At 37.3% G+C, this 8,769-nt stretch overlaps 1 protein-coding gene across 2 annotated transcripts in view; it reads right to left on the bottom strand.

Moving 5' to 3' along the window:
* The window catches only part of GALNT13 (polypeptide N-acetylgalactosaminyltransferase 13), a 330,794-nt gene that overhangs the window by 294,963 nt on the left and 27,062 nt on the right, over nucleotides 1-8,769 (bottom strand). The window lies entirely within an intron of this gene.

Raw genomic sequence — 8,769 nt, 5'->3', positions numbered from 1 at the left:
GCCTGTAGTCCCAGCTACTCGGGAGGCTGAGGCAGGAGAATGGCGTGAACCCGGGAGGCAGAGCTTGCGGTGAGCGGAGATCTTACCACTGCACTCCAGCCTGGGCAACAGAACAAGACTGTCTCAAAAAAAAGAAAAAAAAAAAATACACTTGGTTTTCTTATGTTGCTCAGCCTTATCTTTTCCTATAAACTAACCCTCTTGTTTATAAGAGGTTATAACAAAAACATTTAAAAATGATTTTCCAAGTGTTATTTGTTGTCACATCATTTAAATAATTCAAGTTAGTAAACATTTAAAGGTCTGATTTCATCCTTTATTCCCTGCGTTCTTGAGAAAGAATTGTCTAATTTTTCCTTACTCGCCGATGCTACTCTCATCATTATTTATCCACCACCCTCTGGGTTTCTTTATTTGAAGTCCACACCATCTGTCTCAGCCACCCACTTAATCATTCCTGTTGTTCTCTCCTGTCCTCACTCCTACCACAATGCATACCAATTCTGAACTCCCTAAAATGATACCAGTGTGGGACTCACATTTATTTATTTTTTCTACTCTAGACTGCTTCAATCATCTTGATGCAACTGGCATGAACTTTCAGATCTCTTAAATGAAGAAATATCCATTCTAGCAGAATATTCATTAATAATATAGAACACATTTATTAGACAATGGGAATACAGTTGTTGAACCAAGAACACTCCAGCATTTCACAGATTTACGTTCACTTTTATGGCCTTAGTATCCTGGCCATTTCCTCCTCATTGCATGCATATTTCAGTGTCTTTTACCCCCTCAAGAAATTCAAGTAGGCAACAGAAGAAAGAGTACAACTTTGGATTCAGAGAGACTTGTTCAATTCCTGACTTTGAGGCTTGTATACTATGTGATAACAGATAAATGTGGTAAGTATCGAGATAAGAAAAATTCATTTTCTTGGAATTTTAGCAAGTATGAAAAGTGAGGCTAGTTAGTGATAAGTTATCCCCAAATTCTAAAAGAAGCTATTGGTAAGATAGCAGTACTGATACTGTAACAGTGAATCTATCATACATCTCTAATTTCTATGGGAGAAGATAAGAAAAGTGAAGACGAGTTCAATGAAGCAAGGGAATTTAAAGGCATTGGGTACATGGTGGCATTTCCTATGTCTAGAAAAGGGAAGTAGTGTGCTTCTTATCTCTTGAGCCAAGTTACAGGAATCTTAAAATATCTATTTTCAGAGGTTGTAGCTGCTTTTAAGAGATTAGCATCTCACTCTTGCAAAAATATTTAATGGTCATAAAATTATAATCTCAAATAATGCTTTGGGTTATGACAGAATGTAATGGGATAGTAACATGACTTGGTTTCTTTAATGTTTGGAGACATGTAAGGCAGGAATCATCTTGAAAGAGATTGTAAGGACTGAGTGGGGAAAATAAGTCAGTGGTTGAAGAAGTACCTCTGCAAATTTGGATGTGGTAAGGAGTCATGAATTCCTACAGGGAAGTGGATATGGTAAGAATTATTGCACTCAAGTCTCTCCTCTATAGGGCTGTCTGATGAGGTAAGAAAGCCTCAGAAGCAAGTTCTTGCATGGTGTTCTGTCTGAAGCAGGAACGGAGAGAGAGTGAAAGAAATTAGGTGGGAGTCATTGGTCTTTTGGAAATTTTACAGCAAAGTAGTCTCCAAAATGCTTCTCACAAAAAATGAAAACATAAATGCATGACGCATTGGAGAGTATGAAGGCCAACCAGTATTAGCTAAAAACTAGGCTGCACCATAGTATCTAAAAAATGAGACTTTTAAAATAGCTGGGTGAAAAACCTCAGATAAATCAAATAAAGCCTGGGAAGAGAAGTCTGGCAGCAAATTTAGAGGAAATTACAAGAGAAATCATTTCCAGTAGTTCAGCCCAAATAAAAATATCTCTCTTTCCTCAGTTCCCTTAATTATAAAATGGGAATAATGGAATTTACTTTTTAAGCATAATTTAAGGATTGAAGAGGAAGACTTAAGGTAGAAGACTTAGTACCTAGGGCACTCGGTAGTTGCTCAATAAATGGAAGCTATAAAAAGGACTTCCAACTTTAATTGTAACAATTTGTTAGTCTTCTTTTAGCTATCAATAAATTCCAATTATATCAATTACACTCAGATTTTTTATAGTGCACATTGTAGTAATCATTAGACTATTTTCAATTTCTCTTTTTTTCTTATTCTGCTCCAGGCTAAACTGTCCTGCTGGGAAAAAAAATAGATTAAAAAAACACTAAGTCATCTCAATATAGAGCTATACCTCTTTCATCATCTTAGTATGTCTCCAAAAACCTATTATCTTTTGATTACAGAATCAAAGTCAAGTTTTTCTGCCTGTCACATCTTCTGTGTGCAATCAGAATATATATCGTCATTTATTAATTTATAAATTCACCCAACAAATATTTATTGAGTGCCCACCATACAGATTAAAGTCCCCTAGAAAGACCTCTGCGATTGGTTGGGCACAGTGTCTCATGCCTGTAATTCCAGCACTTTGGGAGAACAAGGTGGGTGGATCACTTGAGGTTAGGAGTTTGAGACCAGCCTGGACAACATGGTGAAACCTCGTCTCTACTAAAAATACAAAAATTAGCCTGGCATGGTGGCATGTGCCTGTAATCCCAGCTACTGCGAGGTTGAGGCAGGAGAATTTCTTGAACCTGGGAGGAGGAGGTTGCTGTGAGTCAGGATTGTGCCATTGCATTCCAGCCTGGGCAACAGAGTGAGACTGTCTCAAAAATAAATAAATAAATAAATAATAAAAAGAAAAACCACTGCAATCAATCAACTTATGTTTAGTGAGAAAAGAAATATGTTTTATTTCCTTATTCATAATAAAGAAGTAAAACATTCATTATATTAGGTAGTCAGTAGTACAAAGCAGAAAAATATAGCAGAATAAGGGAGTAGAAAGTGTCACAGGTTGAAGTAATTTTATATAATATGACCAAAGAAGAACTTAGAGAGATGGCAAATGGGTTAACCCATTTATGCCTACTGTTCCATTATATGAATGCTAAGCATGTGGGAGTTATCTATATCCTACTGCTCAAGGTCATTGCCAAGGTCTGATTTTTCAAATTCGAAAAAATTGCAACCTCAGGCATAATTAAAGAGATTGAAGGTAAGGGAGCAAACCATGTGGATATTCAGGAGAAACCGCTAGGCAGACAGAATAGGAAGTAGAAAGGTCCTAAAGTAGAATTGTTCTTGGTATGGTTCACCTGTGCCCTGGAGAGAGAGAAATAAGCACAAAACTGATTTACAATTTAACAGGACTTTATATTTTAATAGGCTACTCTGACTGTTATGTTGATCAGAGATGGAAGGGTGCTAAAGAAAATTTGAAACAACAACAACAACAAATAAAAACAAAACCAAAACAAACAAAAACACTTAGTAGATTGCTACAATGATTCAGGTAAAAATATCAGCAGCTTAGACTAAAATATTAACAGTAGCAGGGAAGATGATGATAAGCGTTAATATTTTTAATGAGATGATGAGTCAGATGTTGATAGTAAGAGAAAGAAATGGTACAATGAGACTTCCTGGTTTGGCCTGAGCAAATGAAAGAATGGAGTTTCTGTTTTCTAAGAGGATTAACTTCCTGAGAAGATGAGGCTTTGTGGGGACTATCTGGCGCTGAGTTTGGACATCTTAAGATTTAGATGAGTGTTGGATAGTCAAGGGAAGATATCCAGAATACCATTAAATGTTCAATTCTGGATATCAGGGGAGACGTCTGGGCTGCAGATTAAAATGATATTGAACATTGACACACTACATGAAATTACCATGGGAATGATTGCCGACAGAAAATTGGCCAGTTCATTACTCTTAGGCCTTACCCTTAGGACATACCTACACTTGGGTTTAGGGTGAAAAGGCATCAGCAAATAACAAAGGGAAGGGATCACCAGAAAAGTAGGAGAAAATTATATTCCAGTGTAGTGACTTAAAAGCCAGATGAAAAATTTATTTCAAAAAGGAGATCATAATCAACTGTGTCAAATTATGCTGATAAGTCAAGAAACATGAGAACTGAGAACTGACTGTTAAATATAGCACCACAGGAATCATTAGTGACCTCGGCAACAATAATTTTGTTGTATTGTGGGGATAAAAGTCAACTGCAGGGAACTCAAAACAAAATGGTGGTGGGGAGATGGCTCAAGAGAGTGACAGTCAACTCTTTCAAGAACTTTTTGGAATAAGAAAAGAAAAATCAACAAGTCCATGATAAGCATTCGCTAGAGAAGTATTTTGTTTATACATTTGTTTTTAAGGGACATGTTTGCATAAACATGCATAAACAGCATGTTTGCATTCTGGTAAGAATAACCCAAGAGAGAAAACTGATTAAAGAAGTAAGCAGGATTCTGTAGTCCTAGTTATGTGGGAGGCTGAGGTAGGAGGATTGCTTGAGTCCAGGAGTTTAAATCCAGCCTGGGCAACATAGTGAGACACCATTTCTTAAAAAAAAGTAGGTATAATTGTGTGAACAGTGCATTTGAGCTTAAGTAGTTAAGAGGTAAGAGGAAAGAACACCTAGAGGATGGGCTGGTTGTAATTGGAAACATGGACAATGTATTCATAGTAATAGTATAGAAGGCTGAGCTAAGGGGTACAAATTCAAGTAACTGGGTAGATGGGTAGATGCCATGGTGAGACGTGGGGGAGTTTTCTTTGCATCTATTTTTCTCAGTGAAACAGAAGGTAAGATAATGAGAATGAGGACTGAGAGGAAGTATTGTTGGTGTGAGGGAGGGGAGTGATGAATTTATAAAATAATAATTTACAAAGTGGAAAAAAGGATAGACAAGGGAAATATCATATGACTGATGGACAGCATTAAAGCCTGCCTGAGAGTAGTGATTTAAGTATTTAACTTAAGAAAACTCAGCATGACTATATGAACCATCTCCCAAATAAACTCATTATTCTATTAGATCAGTCTCTTCAACACACTATTTAATCATTCTATTCTGTGCATGAGGAGATGGAATAACAGAGGGACTTTTGTCTTTCAACTTGGAACTTTTGTGTTCTCCCTTATATCTATATAGGTTCCAGCCTTTATTCAAGGACTAACCAATGCCTCATCTTTTCCATGAAGTTCCTAGTAATGTAACTCTCTATCTTGTCTTTTCCCCTTTTATATTCTTTCGTGTTCTGTAGTGGTTGAGAGAAAATACTCAGAATTAGACAGCCTTACTTCAAATGTCAGCTGCATGACCCTGAGGAAGTTCCTTAACCTTTCTGAGTATGTTTCCTAATCTATAAACAAATACATTAAAGCATATGATATACTTCATGGGGCTTTGATTGAAAATTCCATATCATAATTCAGCTCAACCACTTAATATATAGCTGATACATACTAAAAGTTCAAAAAATATTGATATTTAGCTACATTTACTATTATCACACAATTTATTAATTAATATGTTTAAGCTGTGTCATGGGGGAAAATATATCTTCCTAATCATTATGCTATGTAAGCTTATCAAGGATAGGAACTATGTGCTACATTTGCTTTTAAATTTTTCATAAAATATAGCTTAGAAATGAGACACTGGATGAATATAAAATGTAAATTTTACTTAAGAATTTATATTGTGGAGAGCAGTGGTTCTCCCAGCATGGAGGCTGAGATCTGAGAACGGACAGACTACCTGCTCAAGCGGGTCCCTGATCCCTGAGTAGCCTAGTTGGGAGACATCCCCCACCAGGTGCAGACCGACACATCACACCTCACATGGCTGGGTACACCCTGAGACGAAGCTTCCAGAGCAAGAATCAGACAGCAACACTTGCTGTTCAGCAATATTCTATCTTCTGCAGCCTCCGCTGCTGATACCAGGCAAACAGGGTCTGGAGTGGACTCCAAGCAAACTCCAACAGACCTGCAGCTGAGTGTTCTGACTGTTAGAAGGAAAACTAACAAACAGAAAGGACACCCACACCAAAACCCCATCAGTACATCACCATCATCAAAGACAAAAGGCAGATAAAACCACAAAGATGGGGAAAAAGCAGTGCAGAAAAGCAAGAAATCCAAAAAATCAGAGGGCATCTCCCCCTACAAAGGAACACAGCTCATCGCCAGCAACAGATCAAAGCTGGACAGAGAATGACTTTGACGAGTTGAGAGAAGAAGCCTTCAGTCGATCAAACTTCTCAGAGCTAAAGGAGGAACTATGTAACCAGTGCAAAGAAACTAAAAACCTTGAAAAAAGAATGGATGAATGGATAACTAGAATAATCAGTGCACAGAAGACCTTAAAAGAACTGATAGAGATGAAAACCATGACATGAAAACTACGTGACCAATGCACAAGCTTCAGTAACCGACTCCATCAACTGGAGAAAGATTATCAGTGATTGAAGATCAAATGAATGAAATGAAATGAGAAGAGAAATGTAAAGAAAAAAGAGTGAAAAGAAATGAACAAAGCCTCCAAGAAATATGGGATTATGTGAAAAGACCAAATATACGTCTGATTGGTGTGCCTGAAAGTGACGGGGAAAATGGAACCAAGTTGGAAAACACTTTGCAGGATATCATCCAGGAGAACTTCCTGTAAGGCAAGCCAACATTCAAATTCAGGAAATACAGAGAACGCCACAAAGATATTCCTCGAGAAGAGCAACTCCAAGACACATAATTGTCAGATTCACCAAAGTTGAAATGAAGGAAAGAATGTTAAAGGCAGCCAGAGAGAAAGGTCAGGTTACCCCCAAAGGGAAGCTCATCAGACTAACAGCAGATCTCTCATCAGAAACTCTACAAGTCAGAAGAGAGTGAGGGCCAATATGTAACGTTCTTAAAGAGAAGAATTTTCAACCCAGAATTTCATATCTAGCCAAACTAAATTTCGTAAGTGAAGGAGAAATAAAATCCTTTAGAGACAAGCAAATGCTTAGAGTTTTTGTCACCACCAGACCTGCCCTACAAGGGATCCTGAAGAAAGCACTAAACATACAAAGGAACAACAGGTACCAGCCACTGCAAAAACATGCCAAAATGTAAAGTCCATCGATGCTAGGAAGAAACTGCATCAACTAACGAGCAAAATAACCAGCTAATATCACAATGACATGATCAATTTCACACATAACAATATTAACCTTAAATGTAAATGGACTAAATGCTCCAATTAAAAGACACAGACTAGCAAATTGGATAAAGAGTCAAGATCCATCAGTTTGCGGTACTCAGGAGGCCATCTCACATGCAGAGTCACACATAGGCTCAAAATAAAGGGATGGAGGAAGATCTACCAAGCAAATGGAAAAGAAAAAAAAAGCAGGGGTTGCAATCCCAGTCTCTGATAAAACAGACTTTAAACCATTAAAGATCAAAAGAGACAAAGAAGGCCATTACATAATGTTTAGTAAAGGGATTAATTCATCAGGAAGAGCTAACTATCCTAAATACATATGTACCCAATACAGGAGAACCCAGATTCATACAACAAGTCCTTAGAGACTTACAAAGAGACTTAGAATCCCATAAAATAACAATGGGAGACTTCAACACCCCACTGTCAGCATTAGATCAATGAGACAGAAAGTTAAGAAGGATATCCAGGAATTGAACTCATCTCCGCACCAAGAAGACCTAATAGACATCTACAGAACTCTCCACCCCAAATCAACAGAATATACATTCTTCTCAGCACCACATCGCACTTATTCCAAAATTGACCACATAATTGGAAGTAAAGCACTCCTCAGCAAACGTAAAAGAACAGAAATTATAACAAACTGTCTCTCAGACCACAGTGCAATCAAACTAGAACTCAGGATAAAGAATCTCACTCAAAACTGCTCAACTACATGGAAACTGAACAACCTGCTTCTGAATGACTATTGGGTACATAACAAAATGAAAGCAGAAATAAAGATGTTCTTTGAAATCAATGAGAAAAAAGATACAACATTCCAGAATCTCTGGGACACATTTAAAGCAGTGTGTGGAGGGAAATTTATAGCACTAAATATAGTCCACAAGAGAAAGCTGGAAAGATTTAAAATGGACACCCTAACATCGAGAAGCAAGAGCAAACACATTCAAAAACTAGCAGAAGGCAAGAAATAACTAAGATCAGAGCAGAACTGAAGGAGATAGAGACATAAAAAAAAAAAAAAAAAACCCTTCAAAAAATCAATGAATCCAGGAGCTGGTTTTTTGAAAAGATCAACAAAATTGATAGACCACTAGCAAGATTAATAAAGAAGAAAAGACAGAAGAATCAAATAGATGCAATAAAAATGATAAAGGGGATATCACCACCAACCAAACAGAAATACAAACTACCATCAGAGAATACTATAAATACCTCTATGCAAGTAAACTAGAAAACCTAGAAGAAATGGATAATTTCCTGGACACTTACACTCTCCCAAGACTACACCAGGAAGAAGTCGAATCCCTGAATAGACCAACAGTAGGCTGTGAAATTGAGGCAATAATTAATAGCCTAACAACCATAAAAAGTCCAGGACCAGACGGATTCACAGCCCAATTCTATCAGAGGTACAAGGAGGAGCTGGTAGCATTCCTTCTGAAACTATTCCAATCAATAGAAAAAGAGGGAATCCTCCCTAACCCATTTTATGAAGCCAACATCATCCTGATACCAAAGCCTGGTAGAGAAACAAAAAAAAAGGAGAATTTTAGATCAATATCCCTGATGAACATCGATGCAAAAATCCTCAATAAAATACTGGCAA

The sequence above is a fragment of the Colobus angolensis genome, unplaced genomic scaffold, assembly GCF_000951035.1.
Source record: "Colobus angolensis palliatus isolate OR3802 unplaced genomic scaffold, Cang.pa_1.0 Scaffold72, whole genome shotgun sequence".
Lineage (NCBI taxonomy): Eukaryota > Metazoa > Chordata > Mammalia > Primates > Cercopithecidae > Colobus > Colobus angolensis.
This window is presented reverse-complemented; position numbering and strand designations above follow the sequence as displayed.